At 42.6% G+C, this 15,842-nt stretch overlaps 1 protein-coding gene across 6 annotated transcripts in view; it reads right to left on the bottom strand.

Moving 5' to 3' along the window:
- The window catches only part of LOC145356924 (V-type proton ATPase 116 kDa subunit a 1-like), a 246,098-nt gene that overhangs the window by 77,703 nt on the left and 152,553 nt on the right, over window positions 1–15,842 (bottom strand). The window lies entirely within an intron of this gene.

Raw genomic sequence — 15,842 nt, 5'->3', positions numbered from 1 at the left:
GTAGACTCGAGGGGTCAGATGGTCGACTCCTGCTTATCGTTCTTATGTTCTTATGTTTGGTCAAATTGAATGGTGAAACAAATGTTATGAAAACTTTGAGTTATTACAGAAATTATTTATACAAATAACAAAATGCAATGGACTTCAACGGGAAAAAAAATTGTAATGGAGCGGTTACAAATACCTTCTCAGGGAGAAAAGACCACGGCAAATTACAGACCTTCAATTCTTTTGCTAAAACAAACTCTTGTCAAAAGCAGTGTAAAGCAGTGAATCACATTCTCCAGAGGTTTAACTGGTTAACTTGCGAGCTGATATTGTCAGAGGATATTGAATGTTTTAGGTTAAAACTTAATTGTGGAAGAGTTATACAAACTGAAACTACAGAAATAAAACGGAACATGTTGGATACTTGTGACAGGCCATTTGACATTTGAAAAAGAAACACAGTAGATCTTTATAGTGAGGCCGTTATTAGAACCTTATGATGGACTCCAAGCGAGACATCTTTCTCTTTTAAATCTTAATCAATCTGCTATGTATTCAGCACTTCCCTTTTCACTAACAACCACTGGGGAGCTTTTTCCCTTTTGTAGCTTTATTTGTTTTTCTGCTTTTATTTTATGGTCTAACAAATCTAGGCTTGCTTTTTGTAACATTTATAATAGATGTTTATTCAAAATAATTCTATTTGTTTTTTGTGAGAAGGGTTTTATTTGAACTCTGTGGGATAGCACACCAGAAGCTGGCACTAATCCAGAAGATACTCAATGCAGATCAGTTCTTAAACAAACAAGTATCAAAGCTACAAGTTTAGCACAGGAAAATTTATTGGTTACTACATGGGAGTTGGGTAGATTTTTGATTAAATACATTAATGTAGGCTAATAATTTTGGCAACAAGGGCACGGCGGCACAGTGGTTAGCACTGCTGCCTCATAGTGCCAGGGACCCGGGTTTGATCCCCAGCTTGGGTGACTGTCTGTGTGGAGTTTGCACATTCTCCCCGTGTCTGCGTGGGTTTCCTCCGGGTGCTTCAGTTTCCTCCCACAGTCCGAAAGACATGTTGGTTAGGTGCATTGGCCATGCTAAATTCTCCCTCAATGTCACCTAATAGGCGCCAGATGGTATCTAGGGGATTTTCACAGTAACTTAATTGTGGTGTTAATGTAAGTCTACTTCTGACACTAATAAATAAACTTTAATGGAGCATACTGTCATAGGCAGGTGCTTATTTTCAGAGCAAAATATTCATTTTTAGAAATTAAAAGTATACGATTTTTGAAAATCTAGCCATTAGGAAAATTACTTTTGCTCCTGACATATTTCTCTCAGCTGCATTCAGAGATTGTCACTTGGCTGCTGTCACTAATGAGCTAAGCCTGTGTTTGGTTGCTGTGAAACAAAAGGTCTCTATTTTATTACTTTATAATAGAACCATACAAATGTAAAGCACAGGAAGAAAACATTTTGCCCACCTATAAGTGATTGGCAGGGATTTCCTGGCCCCGCTGCATTGGGTTCCCCCGTGACCGATGCAGCGAGCCATTTAAATGTCCATTCACTCGAAGGTCCTTCCACTGAGAGGGGCTGGAAAATTCTGATTATTCTATTAGAAGTGCAACTGCTTCAATCAGAATTTCATTGCCAAGATCATCAAAACCCAACTTGTGGTATTTACGAATTAGAGGATAAAGTCTAAACATGTGTGAGTTCTTTAAATAAGTTGGATACACTTTTGGAAACATCCAAGTACCTTTTTGGGATTGTTAAGAGCAGCCATGCATGTGTTTAAAAAATGGAGAAGGTCTGTGGAACTGTAATTATGAGAAGCCATTTAAATCTTCTGCTCTTTAAATCTTGAATAAATACAACTTGCAGTTGAAAACATTCAATGCTTTCTGAGGGCTACCTCAATAGGATTAGTACTGCTTAATTGCTTTCACAACTTATTGTTGGCCCACTGGCAGCCTGTAAGTTCACAGTTTGATTGACAGCTACAAATGGCTATTAAAGGATTAGCTGTTTGCGATGTGGAACTATGAAAGCAAAATTTTTATTTTTGTAAGTACACAAAAGGATTTAAATGTACTGAAAATAAATTGTTTAGTGTAGTAAAGCAAATATTGGATTCAGACTTTATTTTATTTCAGCTGAGCATGGCTCCAAAGGCCTGCCTATGATGGGAGCTGGATGTGTTGGCATGGAGGGTATAAGGGCAAAGGGTGGCTAGTGGGGGGGCATGGATTGGCATGATTTGGCATTAAATTGACTTAGGGGTGCTAAAGGACCTTGAAAATGAATGGGCATGGAGGGAATGAGAGGCCATGGCAAGACTTGGCATGAGACGTTTATAGGGGCGGGGGCATTCTGAGGGCTAGAGGGCTCTAGCTTTTATTATACCCTGGTGGCTGCTTCTGCACTGTTTCTGAGGGTTGGCAAGCCTGACTTCAGTTATCACCCACTCCTGGAATAAAGATCTGACTGTTTGTTGATGTTTCTCCTGAGTCAGGATTGGGAAGTTGGGAATTTTCCTGACTCTGTGCACCCAACTCGGGATCAACAATTTGGCAGTGTGTCACTCATTGATTGACTTTGTATTCTCCTCAACACTTTTCAATTTTGGTAGTCTCTTGAGTTAGGGACCCTAGTGTTTCACCCAAGTTTCTTTACAATATATTAAATTTTCTAGCTGAGTCACCACTTACCTCACAATACATATGCCTGTACATGACACTGTTAGAGGTGTATTAAATATTAAATATCATGTAAGTTACACCCACAGTATACCATGCAATTTGAAGTTATCAGCATCAGCATTCCTACTCCATTGCCACTATATGGCTCTGTGTTAAAATTTGTAAATGTAAGATCATTAAAAAAAATTGCGACCTGATAACGTAATTTTATATTCAGATATATTGGAGTAAATTCTAATTTTGTTGAAGCTAAAGTATTGATCTGAATGCAGTACTGATACAGCATCTGGCAATGATCTGGACTCCAATCATGTCAAGTCATGTTGACGCTTTATAGAACCTTAGTGAGGCTGCTCTTGGAATATAGTGTTCAATTCTGGTCGCCACACTACCAGAAGGATTGGAGGCTTTGGAGAGGGTACAGAAAAGATTTACCAGGATGCTGCCTGGTATGGAGGGCATTAGCTATGAGGAAAGGTTTGAGAAACTTGGTTTGTTCTCACTGGAGTGACGGAGGTTGAGGGGAAACCTGATAGAAGTCTACAAGATTATGAGGGGCATGGACAGAATGGATAGTCAGAAGCATTTTCCCAGGGTGGAAGAGTCAATTACTAGGGGGCATAGTTTTAAGGTGCGAGGGGCAAGTTTGAAAAGAGATGTATGAGGCAGATGGTGGGTGCCTGGAACTCGTTGCTGGTGGAGGTAATGGAAGCTGATATGGTAGGGAATGAGGTGGTAATGGAGGGATATGGTCCCCGGAAGCGTAGGGGGTTTTAGTTAAGTCGGGCGGCATGGTTGGTGCAGGCTTAGACGGCTGTAGGGCCTGTTCCTGTGCTGTAATTTTCTTTGTTCTTTATTCTTTGTTCAATCTTCTGTAGAATACTGAGTATCATTTTCGTTCCAAATGAATACTGGTCCCATTTTTACCATTCCCGCATCTCTATCTTTCTACCCCTTACCCTTTTTTACTAATTTTGTTTTCCAGACTCCCCCCTCTTCTAATAAGTCCGATTCCTATCTTTCCCATGAGAAGTGACTTTGATAGCCTTGCACCCCAACTTCACTTGGTCACTGTGTTTTCTCAGTTCCACAACTGTGTTTCCCCATGATACGGAGATGCTGGCATTGGACTGGGATGGGCACAGTAAGGAGTCTCACAATAGCAAGTTAAAGTCCAACAGGTTTATTTGGTAGCACGAGCTATTGGAGTGCTGCTCTTTCATCAGGTGCATCTGATGAAGGAGCAGGGCTCTGAAAGCTCATGATAACAAATAAACCTGTTGGACTTTAACATGGCGTTATGAGACTTCTTTCTGTGTTCCCCTAGTTCCTGTCCTGTGATTCCTCCAGTTCCCCTCCTGTGTTTTCCCAGTTCCCCTTCAGTAACTGTTTGCTGGTTTCACCCCCCCTCCTTATTTCTCTACCTCAGGCATCTCCTACTTCTTTGTACCTGCCTCCCCCTTTCTCCATCTTTCATCTTTTCCCTCTTTCTCTTTTCCCTCCTCTCCCTCTCTGCATCTTTCAACTCTTCTCTCTTTCTCTCCAACTTTTCCTCTCTCCTTCTGTGTTTCCTAAGGAGGAAACTTTCTCCCAAAAAGGGTTTAAAATTGATAATGAAGAAGTGTTGGATAGACTGTGGATGTTGAATGATGACAAGGCACCGGGATTGGATGAGATACACCCAATGATATTGAAGAAAGTGAGAACAGAAATTGCAGGAACACTGGCCATAATCTTTCAGTTTTCTTTAAGTTGAAGGCAAGTGACAGAGGACTGGAAAATTGCAGAAATTGCAACTTTGTTCAAGAAAGATTGGAAGGATAAACCCAACAATTACAAGCCAGTTTAACTTCAGTGGTGGGAAAGCTTTTAGAAACAATTATTTGGGACTGAATTAGTAGTTACTGTGAGTTGATTAGAAAGAGCTAGCATGGATTTCTAAAGGGGAAATCATGCTTAATTAATTTGCTGGAGGTATTTGAGGCAGTAGTGGAAGGGGTCATTAAGGGTAATGCTGTTGACGTGGTGTGCATGGACTTTCAGAAGGCTTTCAATACAGTGCCACACAAGAGACTTGTGAGAAAAGTTGTAGCTTATGCAATAAAAGGGCCTATATATAGGTACACGGATATAAAATTGCCTGCGTAACGGGAAATTGAGAGTGATGGTCAATGGATATTTTTTGGGCTGGAGGAAATTTTGTGTTGGAGTTTCATAGGGGTCAGTATTGGGACACTTGTTTTTCCCTGATATATATCAATGGTCTAGATCTATGTGTGCAGGGGGCAATTTCAAAGTTTGCGATGACACAAAACTTGGATGTATTTGTAAACTGTGAGGAAGACAGTGCAGAACTACAAAAGAACATAGAAAATTTGATGGAGTGGGCAGGCAGGTGGCAGATGAAGTTTAATGTGGAGAATTGTGAGGTGGCGCATTTGGGTAGGAAGAACACAGAAAGACAGTATAAAATAAAGGGTAAAATTCCAAGGTGGGGAGGCAGAGGAACCTGGTACATATATGTGCATTCATCATTGAAGGTGGCAGAATATGTGGAGACAGCAGTTAATAAAGCATACAGAATCCTGGCCTTTATTAAAAGCAGTGTAGAACAAGGGTGTTATCCTAATCTTATACAGACTAGTTAGACCTCAGCTGGGTTATTGTGTACATTTCTAGGCTTCACACTTTGGGAGTGATATGAATGAATTGGAGATAGTGCAGAAGTGGTTGACAAGAATGGTTCCAGGGATGAGGAACTTTAGTTATGAGGATAGATTGTAGAGCTTAGGACTGTTCTCTTTGGAGAGAAGACGGTTAAGAGGAGATTTAAAAGCAGTGTGCAAAAGCAAAAGGGAGCTGGACAGAGTAGGTAGGGAGAAACTGTTCCCACTCAAAAAAGATTTGAGAATGAGAGGGCACAGATTTCAAATGATTTGTAAAAGTAGCAAATATGATGTAAAAAAGTATTTTACACACAAGTGGTTCAGGTTTGGAATGTGCTGCCTGGAAGTGTGGTGGAGGCAGGTTCAATCAAGGCATTCAACAGGGCAATGGCTGATTACTTGAATATAAACAATATGCAGGAGAATGTCATCAAGTCATAATGCTCATAATTTGCAGAGCTGGAGCAGATACAATGGGCCACATGACCTCCCTCTACATCATAACAATTCTGTGATTCCGTTATTCCTTGAAAGAAAGTGTGGTTTGTATTTATATTATGCCTTTCATCACAACAGGATATTCCAAAACGCTTCCCATTCAATGATAAACTTTTGACTCAGCAGCCAATCTACATCAAATAAACTGCCACAAACAGTAATGTGATAATGATCAGAAACATTATGTTGCACATGTTTTCAGGCACAACGCAGTGGTAAAGTCGAATGTAAAGCACTTAGTGCGATTGGGGCTGGTTGTAAAGATGAGCGTCGGATTTCTGGCGCAGTTAGCCTCTTGCTGGAAATGGGCAAGAGCCAGGTTAATGCATGTAAATTTATCATCATACTGTTTTACGTCTGCTTAGTGAGCCCAGTGCTTAACTGTCCGGGCACACCCCACTTTATGATCTCACCGGGAACGATTCACGCCAGCAAGGAATAGACATTCTCCCCATGAACAGGGAGCAGTTGACTTGGCCGTGCCGGTTGAACTGGAGGCCATTGAGGCCCCCCGGTGAGGCTGAGGGCAAGGGGGAGTGCCCCTTGGGCAGTGCCAGAGTGGCGCCTGGGCAATGCCCAACAGGCAACTGGGCAATGCCCATCGGGCACTGCCAAGGGGTTGGACTAATGGAGGCAGGGCCAGTGGGGACAGGAACTATCGGGGCGGGGAAAATGGGGAGGGGCTAATCGGGCAGGAGCTAATGTGGGAGGACACTTGTTACCACTCTGCAGAGATTGGTTGGGTGGAGGAAGTGAAAGGGGGGCCGGTTGCCATTCTGCAGCTGTTGGTGGGGTGAAGGGGGGGTTGGGAGTGAGGGAGAGGTGGCCCACTGCCACTCTGCAGTGGGCCACTGCCACTCTGGTGGCGGGGGGGTGGGGGGGATGCCTGGTCCACAATTGGTGGGGGAGGGCAATCAGTGGGGGGAGGGTGGCAGGTCCGTGATCGGACAAGGCGGTGGAGGATGGAGTCAACGTGGGCTACATCTCACATTGCGGGGGGGAGTTGCTTCAGGCAGCATGAACTAGGAGGGGGTCATGACAGCTCTCTCTTTTCAGAGGCCTGCACATCCACCCTACCTCCCTCTGCAGGCTCTCAGGTATGTTAAGCCATGCCCACAGCTTTCTGCAGATTTGCTCAAAATTTTGCAGAGAGCCGGTTTATGGGAGGGCCTGAAAATGCATCCAAAAGATGGATCTGAAATACTCCCAGTTTCAAGTCAGCCCAGCACTCAGAAAAGAAATGGTAAAATGCCCCTCTCTGTTTTTGAGATATTGATTCTGGAACAAATATTGCCCAGGACATCAGAAATTACTGTTCTTCTCCGAAATAGTGCCACAGGATCTTTTATATCTACTTCCCTCAGGATTCTCCTGATTGTTTGCTTAATGTTTATGCTCAACTTCCAGAACGGGACATGGACCCCTTAACTTATAGGTGAATGAACGAACAATTGAGTGAATGTCAAGACTACACTTACACAACATCATGAGAGATTGACTAGTAATTAAATGAGATGCTCGGAGGAGGAATGTCAAGAAAGGAGAAAGGCAGGAAATGATGCGAACATAAACATTTCATCTTACAGATCATTTTTGAAAGAAACATGTTTATATTGGAGATAAGTATTTTAAAACATTGTATACAGTATTATTAATCTATACTGTGTGTCTTGCCAACAATTGCCAAAATCATGAGTTAAAAAGACAGTTTATATCTAAAAATAAAGAAGTTTTTGTACTGGAAGTGTAAGACTCCTTCCTGAAGAAACAATACGTTGCTTTCAGAATAGTGCTTGAAACTCAGTTACTGAATAAAAGAGTTTTAAGTTCATTTAAAAAAATTATTAGTGTCACAAGTACGCTCACATTAACACTGCAATGAAGTTACTGTGAAAATCATCACACTCTGGTGCTTGTTTGGGTACACTGAGGGAGAACTTAGCATGGCCAATCAACCTAACCTGCACATCTTTGGACTGTGGGAGGAAACCAGGGCACCCGGAGGAAACCCATGCAGACATGGGGAGAACGTGCAGACTCTGCATAGACACTGACCCAAGCCAGGAATTGCGCCTGTGTCTCTACTTTGTGAGACAGCAGTGCTAACCACCGTGCCACTGTGATCACTGCACAATGTTCAAGCAATACCTTAAAATTAATTACAGTATTTTTTCTTATTCATATACAAATAGCAATATATTTTTGTAGCACATCACACTGCGAAATTTCTTAGCCTTCCTTTTTCACTCAATGTCCCTGGTCAATTACACAATACCCATTAGTTTATTTTAAGTGGAATAAATTCTACAATCCAAGCCTTACCAAAAGCAGAAAAATATTCAAACACATATGCCAGAGCTCAGTGGAACCAAGCACTTGCTGTAACCATAGCAACTTGCACCTAATAACTCTTTTTGAACATTCTGTGGTGTCGGTATCACAAACAAGGTACATTTCTTGTACAGTCAATACAACAGTCAAGGGCCCCTCACGCACACTCTTAAGACTTTCTGCAGCAATCTATCTGTAACCATGGTAGCAATGATGCTACTTTACTGCACTTTATACAACATTTTATAAATGTTATGCAATATCTTCCAAAAAGTTCACTAAGTTTTTCACTTTTTTTAACCCTTTTGAACCAAAGGACATGTGATGGTATATGGCATATAGAGATAAAAGATAGGAATTTATGAATAACATGCAGTTCTGTATACCTGTCCGTGGCTTCGTGGGTCACTTATCTCAATGCAATGCACATCATGGAAAACAACATTGTGACTCCTGTTTCACTACCGCTTCATTTTTTAAAAAAAATCAGTGTAACATCAAGATTAAACTTTTGAAAAAATGACTCCTCACAACTATTCGAGGCCCCCCGATGGGACTTCTGTGTGGGCCTCGATTAAGACAGTCACGTGATCCTATTAGGACCCTATTTCAGTTTTGGTGTTCTATTGAGTCCTCTCTTTCCATTTCAACTGAAGATAGAGAACCCAAACTAGACATAATGGGAAGTGTCCAAGGCTGCATAGAAACCATTCAAGGTAAGTTTTTAAATGGTTTCTGTGGGGTTTCTGCAGAGCATGACTTCCTTCTGGCCTCACATAAAATTCCTTCCTTTGTCCCCACCACTATCACTTAATCTCTCCTCTGCCGCTGTGTTTCTGGTATCTCTGCTCTATGGAGAGGGGCTAACTTCCTGGCACATACACCACAACACCATATGGTAAGTTGCCTTTGGCACTGGCAGTTCACTGACTTTATTATAATGAGGACTGTCCAAAAAGATCAAGTTGATTGCCATGCCTTAGTAAAAGCATAGAAAAATATGCTGAATCCAAGGCAGTTCACAGTAAGGATAATTTTTGTATGCGATACATCTTCACTATTCTCTTTTTTCTCCTCTCTTTCATGCTGTCTTGCTTGCCCTGATCTATTTCTGTATATCGTAAATTTCTGTAATACTGTAGACATTGCAATATTTCATAGGCCTTTATTTAATTCCTCAGTAATAATTGGTAGGAATTAATATAATATGTATAAATTATATTTTGTTGTCCTCCACCATTATCCTACGAGATGTTAAGATGAAAGCTCCTTGTACACGGGCAGTTCACTGGTGAGGATTTCTGAATATTAACTGATGTTTTCATCATGACATTCCTTAAGCTGTTATTCCTACTCACATCGGATTACAATTAAATATATGGATTTTCATTTTAACATAATAGCTCACAGTATAGTCACCCATCTTGCAAACAGCATTAACTAAAGAAAAATTTCAGGTCTTCATTTAGTGTGCTAATCAATCATAACTCTTAGTGTTGTTGTTTGGAAATCACCTTGAATTTGCTTTATCATTGTATGTTTATTGGATGTGTGGTGGAAACAGCCTTTCATTTGCACCTCTGTTGAAGTCAGAATACTGGAATGGAAACTGTTCTGAGGGAATTCCCAACCATAGTCAACATTACAAATTTTGAATTTGCCTTAGATATTCTCTGGGGCACAGGAGAGCTTTGCACCACTTTAGTCTCGATAATTCATAAAGTTTATTTATTATTCACAAATAGGCTTATATTCAAGCTGTAATGAAGTTATTGTGAAAATCCCCTAGTCACCACGCTCCGGCCCCTGTTTGGGTACACTCAGGGAGAACTTAGCATGGCCAATGCACCTACTCTGTACATCTTTGGATAATGGGAGGAAACTGGAGCACTTGGAAGGAGCCCATGCAGACACAGGGAGAATGTGCAAACTCTACACAGCTAGTGATCCAAGCCAAGAATTGAACCTGGGTCCCTGGCGCTGTGGGGTAGCAGTGCTAACCACTATGCCACATTCATGCTCTTAGATGTAGCTTAATATTTAATTATAAGTCACACAGCCCAGGGATATCACAGTAGAATCAATTGGGATATTTTGAAAATTTGAAACAACCTCTCTGCAATGTTTTAAAATATCAATGCTTGCTATTTCACTCTGTATGTTAATGTGGACCTGAGAGCTTTCATTTCCAGCTCAATGTGATTTCACAAGCTTTCATAATGACAGTGAGTGACTGTCTCTTTACAGCTTGAATGACAGTTCGAGGTTGTAGACTCTTTGAAGTGGGATTATGATCTCCAGCGTTTGTTTTTGTCAGTGACTGAAGGACATTTAATGTAGAGAGCGGGTTTTAAAAGTAGCAATTTTTTTCAATAGATGTGTAAGAACTCTATTTTATCTAATTTCAGCATTAATCCTGAGGTCTGCCCATGGTGGATACTGGGTGAGTTGGCCTGATGCGTATAAGGGCAAAGGGTGGTGGGTAGAGGGCATAAATTGGCACTAAATTGGCATTGGGGCTGCAAAGGGCCATGTTGTGACCTCACATGCACGAAGCTGAAATTCTCAAGATTGTTGCGCAGTTCATAAAATCTCTCAAGTATTCATAATGGGAGGAGTCTCTTTTCAGATGGGAGGAGTGAACACTTCATTTTGTTGGGCTGTGTGGAGGGGAATCCTATTAATTATTAGGTCATTCCATGGAGAGCCAGACACTGCTGTGTTCTAGTCCGGAGGTTCCAATGAACCAGTATTACTCCATGACTAATGGATTGCATTCCAGATGGAACCCATCAAGGTCTGGAGTTGCCCTGACTGCTTGCTGATTGACTTCTGCTGCTGTCAGAGGCAGAAATGAATAGAGGGAGCGAGGTGGGTGCCTCCAAGGTCGTGAAACAGCAGCAAAGTGCTAACACCAATCTTCCATCTTCCTGGGTAACTGGTCATGGTTGACAAGGGTTTTTAAAATTATTTTGTGGGATGTGGGTGCTGCTGGCTAGGCCAGCATTTATTGCCTACCTCCAACTGCCCTTGACAAGGTGATGGTGAGCTGCCTTCTTGAACCACTGCTGTCCATGTCATGTAGGTACACCCACAGTGCTGTTAGGAATGAAGTTCCAGGATTTTGACCTAGTGACAGTGAAGGAATGCTGGTAAGTCAGGATGGTGAGTAACTTGGAAGGGAACTTCCTGGTTGTGGTGCTGCTCCCTACCTGCTGTCTTTGCCCTTCTAGATTGCAATGGTCGTGGGTTTGGAAGATGTGGATTAAGGCATTGGTGAGTTCTTGAAGGACATCTTGTAGATGGCACACACTGCTGCTACTGTTTGTCAACAGTGGAGGGAGTGAATGTTTGTGGAAGTGGTGCCAATCAAGCATACTTTTTTGTAATGGATGGTGTCAAGTTTCTTAGTGTTCTTGGAGCTGCACTCATCCAGGTAAGTGGAAAATATTCCAATAAACTCCTGACTAGCTCATGTGGTATTGTTCTATGATGCCTAGATGATGAGCACTCCATAGAGTGTTGAGGGTAATTGAGGAGAACCAAATAGTATCTGAGAGAGGGTTTTTGCACTTACTGTTATCACCCCTGTTAACGTCTCCACACACAATCATTTATAAATAAGAGGAACACCAGGAAGGAGTGGGGTGGTGATTTCATGTTTATATGGTTGCTAGGCAAAGGACCTGGCATTGCTATAAAGACTCAGAGATAGAGGCCAACCTACAAAGTGAATGCTGAAGAATAGATGAATCACTCCAATTTGTTCACAGATACACTCGCGCATGGATGCTTCAGGCTCAAGGGAACCGTGTCTTTCTCCTGGCTCTGGCCCAGATGAGGAGAAATCAGTGCAGGTTAGCCCAGTGCCAAGAGGAGCATTGGTCTGAGTAGTAAGAGCATCAGGAAGGTCAGAACGTTGGCGACGAGGGACCAGAGCGATGGCAAGCATTGGAACTCGGCATATTGCAGCTGCAACCATTTGCAAATGAGCAAAGTGCAATGCCAGAAGTGTCTTTGGATATTCCCGAATGTAATTTCTCATATCTGCTAGCTTCCCCATGAAGACTAGTATCGGCATGAACTGAGAGACAATCCCATACTGGTGGCATTAAAGGTTACCATTGTCTTAAACTTTTTTGGCAGTAGCTTCTTCCAGGGCTTCACTGAAATACATTTCCCAGTCAGCGACACACAAGTGCATCCAAAAGGTGAAAGATGCCCTGTTCAGGAGAACATCCCAATTTGTCAAATTCCACTTGGATCCCAAGAGCCAGGCAGTGAGAGAGTTGGGTTTTGCAACAATCACAGGATCCCTGCAAGCGCAAGGGGCTACTGAGGGCACACATGTCACTGAGAGCGCCCTGGCATCAGCCAGCCACAGTCATCTACAGGAAAGATTTCCACTCTTGAACATGCAGCTAATATATCGCAGCAGACAAATCCTATATACGTGTGCATGGTTCCCAGGGAGCTCTCTGGATGAACCAATCCTAGGTGCCGCATGGTTTGAAAGGTCTCCATGATGGTGGGGCAGGCTTCTTGGGTACAACAGATTACCCTTGAAAACTTGGCTGCTGACACCAGTTCACCATCTCCAGATAACCACAGAGAAGTGGTAAAATGCTGCACTTGTTTCCCCAAGGGCCACCACCGAGCCTGTTAAAGATGAGGTTGAGATATTTGGATCTCTCAGGAGTGCACTTCAGTACTCTCCACTGAGAGTGTTGCGGATCATCAAGAAAACTGCGCACGGTTTTGGTCTCCTTATTTGAAAGAAGATCAAATATGTATCAATCAATCAATCAAGATTAATCAATGATGGCACAATGGTTAGCATTGCTGTTTCACAGCGCTAGGGACCTGAGTTCAATTCCTGCTTGGGTCACTGTCAGTGTGAAGTTTGCACGTTCTCCCTGTGTCTGTGTGGGTTTCCTCTAGGTTCTCCAGTTTCCTCCCACAGTCTGAAAGACGTGTTCATTAGGTACATTGACTCAAACAGGCACAGGAATGTGGCGACTAGGAGAATTTCACAGTAACTTCATTGCAGTGTTAATGTAAGGCTTACTTGTGACTTTAAACTTTTTTACTTTTTAAGATATGATTGGGTTAGATGCAGTTCAGAGAAGGTTCACTTAATTCATTCCTGGGATCAAGAGCTTGTCCCATGAAGAAAGGTGGAACTGGTTGGGTCTATAGCCACTGGAGTTTGGCAGAATGAGAGGTGACCTTTTTGTAACATGTGAGGTTCTGAGGAGATTTGGTCGGGTGGAGACCAGGAGTATGTTTGAACTCGTGGGAGAGATTAGCATCAGGGGACACAGTTTAAGAAGCAGAGGCCTTCTGTTCAATACAGATGAGAAGAAATTTCTCCTCTCAAATAGTTGTTAATATGTGGAACTCTCATCCCCAGAGACCAGTGGAGACTGGGTTCGTTCATTCAATGCAGAATTAGACACATTTTTGTTAGACAAGGGAATCAAGGGTTATGGGGAGCAGACAGGAGAGTGGAGTTGAGACAGTTAGATCAGCCATGATCTTGCTGAATGGTGGAGCAGGCTCAAAGGGCTGAATGAATTATTCCTGCTCCTAAGTCCCATATTTCTATGTTCCAATTTAAGTATCATCGTTGTTTGCTACATTCTGCACAACCTCATGCAACAAAGGGCAGATGTCTTTGAAGAGACAGATATGGAAGACGGAGAAGTCTTCTCTGATGATAAGAACTGGGAAGGGGATGGTAATAATGAGGCTGTCATGGAGGCATATGCTGATGCCATTGCAAGGCTCTGTTTAACTGACAGGCCTGTGATAATCTGATAGCTCGCAAATTCCAGGCAAAGCAAGCTGCTGATACTTATCCTTTACTATTTGCTTTTCAGTTCTCTGCTGGCTGACAGAATGTGACTCCCTATTTGTAAAACACACATTATAGTTTGTTCTCATATACCTTGACAGCTGAACTAAATTACAGTACTTAGTGTCAGTTCTCCTGATGGTGTGATCCTTTGCATGCGCTAATACTCAGACCCCTTGCACCAAATGCACCCATCAGAAACTACACACTCTCCGTTCTCCTGTGACCTTGAGCACCTGTCAGTGGAAATTAATTTTCACCATGCCCTCAGAAAGTCCATATGCATGGTACTTTGAAAACAACATGAAATCTTACCTGGGCAGGGATGCCCTCATGTTACCCTCACATCTGCTCCCTATAGGAGCAGCCGTTGCAGTGAACTCTTTCAAGTAGAACCGCAAACATGGGTACACCAAGTATGAATAGACCATTTGGTGCCTTAAGATCACTCCTCCATGCAGTTTGCTCAGGGAAGTACTTGTGATGCGGGTAATACTAGTACTGGTCCCCATTCACCACTTGCCCACAGTAACCCTCTATCCCTTCACATCTTTATCATCATGAAAAGTGTCAAAGTAACTTTGGAATCCACTCAGTTACAGTGCCTCGCCTGCTCTATGGGGTGTTGAGAACCAACCACTCACGAACCTCCAATAGCCGAGACTCTTACAAATCTCAGTCCTAGATATATTTTCTATTATTGAAAGACTGTGTTCTAGCATCCTGGACAACCCATCCAAGTTAAACACCTTCCTGCATGGACACTGCACAGCCCTATAAGACTCCTGATATTTCACATGGATAGCCTCATAGTCCTCTGCATGGTCCAGCACACAGACCCAATCTACTCACTGTCACCTTATGGAATAACACCCTGGTCCTCTAATGAAGCTCAGTGCACTTTGATTGCAGTCCTTTCCTGTGCAATCTATTCCTAACATTGGTGAGGAGATGAGCAGGCCAAACAATTCTCCATGTGAGCTCTCACAAAGACTGCAGTCAACCGCTCTTTAATCCTACATTCAATCCCCCTTGCAGTCAAGGCTAGCTTGTCTGTTACCTCTTTACTTGTAGCCTTTCTCTGCATATTAGCTCAACATTACATTTGTATGAGGACAGTCAGGAATGATTGATCGCGCACACCCAGTCAATATCTTTACATCTAGGGAGGTTTTCTATTCTTCCGACCACTGTGGAGAGCTTCACTCCTTTAAACCTCAAACTGCATCTACATTGATGATAGAATCATTGGAACCCTACACTCCAGAAGAAGGCCATCCAGCCCATCAAGTCTCCACCGATAACAATCCCACCTAGATCTTATCCCCATAACCCCACATATTTACCCTGCTAATCCTTTTAACCTACACATCCTAGGACACAAAAGGGGAATTTAGCATAGCCAGTCAACCTAACTAGCACATCTTTGGACTGTGGGAGCACCCGGAGGAAATCGCAGACACAGGGAGAAGGTGCAAACGACACACAGACGGTGACCCAAGCCAAGAATTGAACCCAATCCCTGGAGCTGTCAGGCAGCAGTGCTAACCACTGTGTTACTGTGCCATGTTTCTTGCCACTCACATATCTGTTTAACCACCCCATGACGACTCTACATCCACCTCACCTCTCACATTGGGGCAGTACAGGAAGCAATGACTTTACTGCACATTCTGTGCGGATATAATTCTCAGAGCTCTGAACCTGCTTTAAGTAATTGATTGTATAATGCATGCCAGGCTGCACACTCACGAATGATGGCCAGTGCTTAAGTGTCCTCATGCAGGAATA

Source organism: Carcharhinus amblyrhynchos, chromosome 2, assembly GCF_965287045.1.
Source record: "Carcharhinus amblyrhynchos chromosome 2, sCarAmb.v2.hapA, whole genome shotgun sequence".
NCBI lineage: Eukaryota > Metazoa > Chordata > Chondrichthyes > Carcharhiniformes > Carcharhinidae > Carcharhinus > Carcharhinus amblyrhynchos.
Note: the sequence above shows the minus strand (reverse complement) of the source record. Positions and strands in the feature narration are given on the sequence as shown.